Source organism: Pundamilia nyererei, unplaced genomic scaffold (genome assembly GCF_000239375.1).
Source record: "Pundamilia nyererei isolate P.nyererei 1_Seehausen unplaced genomic scaffold, PunNye1.0 scaffold00328, whole genome shotgun sequence".
Lineage (NCBI taxonomy): Eukaryota > Metazoa > Chordata > Actinopteri > Cichliformes > Cichlidae > Pundamilia > Pundamilia nyererei.
The window spans coordinates 356,187-357,347 of NW_005187729.1; the positions used below are offsets into that span (position 1 = coordinate 356,187).

General features: G+C 36.9%; 1 protein-coding gene across 1 annotated transcript in view; it reads left to right on the plus strand.

Moving 5' to 3' along the window:
• Positions 1-1,161, plus strand: part of LOC102213734 (complement C3-like) — a 49,088-nt gene that overhangs the window by 8,325 nt on the left and 39,602 nt on the right. The window lies entirely within an intron of this gene.

Consider the following 1,161-nt stretch of genomic DNA (forward strand, 5'->3'; position numbering starts at 1 on the left):
ATCTATCTATCTATCTATCTATCTATCTATCTATCTATCTATCTATCTATCTATCTATCTATCTATCTATCTATCTATCTATCTATCTATCTATCAAGAAAAAATATATCACTACAGCCGTCTTCTTCCGCTTTCAAGCATGAATGGCAAGGTCGTACTTTGATGAAGCCATTCCAAAACCTCTTTTTTTGAGTCTTTGGGGGTGGACTTCATCTGTTTCATATTATAGTCCTTTTGCAAAACCCAAGTGCTCGTGAGCTTCAGGAAATAAACTGATGGTCAGACATTTTCCTTCAGGAAAGTCTTGTATAATTCATGGCTCCATCAAGTCATCCAGGTCCTGAAGCAGCAAAGCAGGCCCAGACCATCACACTACCACCATGACTGTTTGACGCTGTGCTAGCTTTATACCAGATGCAACAGCACTCACATTTTGTCTTGTGAATCCAAATGTGAGATGAACCTTTGTGTTCTTTTTGGTCAGCAGTAGTTTTCTCATTTGAACTGTCCCATGGATGCCATTATCGCTCAGTGTGTTTCTTATTGATGAATCAACACTGAATATGACTGAAGTAAGTGAGACCTGCAGTTCTTTATATGTTGTTCTAGCTTTGTTTTTAACCTCACAGATGAGCCGTTGATGCTGAGTTGTTGAGGCCAACCACTCCTGGGAAGGTTCTTTACTGTTTCAAGTTTTATCCATTTACGGATAATGGCTCTCATTGGGGTTCACTGGAGTCGTAATGCCTTAGAAATGGTTTTGTAACCCTATTCAAACTGATAGAGGCAATAAAAAAGTGTGATAAATATGCAAAAATCTAAGAAATTTACAACAGGACAATCTGTCGGATGATGAGTGTAATCAGGATGCACTTGAGCTCAATTCTAAATGGTATGGCGAAGGCTGGAATTACCTTTGTATACGTTTTATATATATATTTTTTTAATCTTTTAATAATAGAGTGTTGTGTTTAGAAGTTTAAGGTGAAAAATAAATGTAACATGACAAAATAAAAGTGAAAAGTGAAGCACTTTGAATACTTCCTCGATACATTAAATACACTCAACAAAAATATAAACGCAACACCTTTGTTACTGCTCCCATTCCCCATGGGATGGACGTAGAGACCTAAAATTCATTCCAGATACACAATATAACCA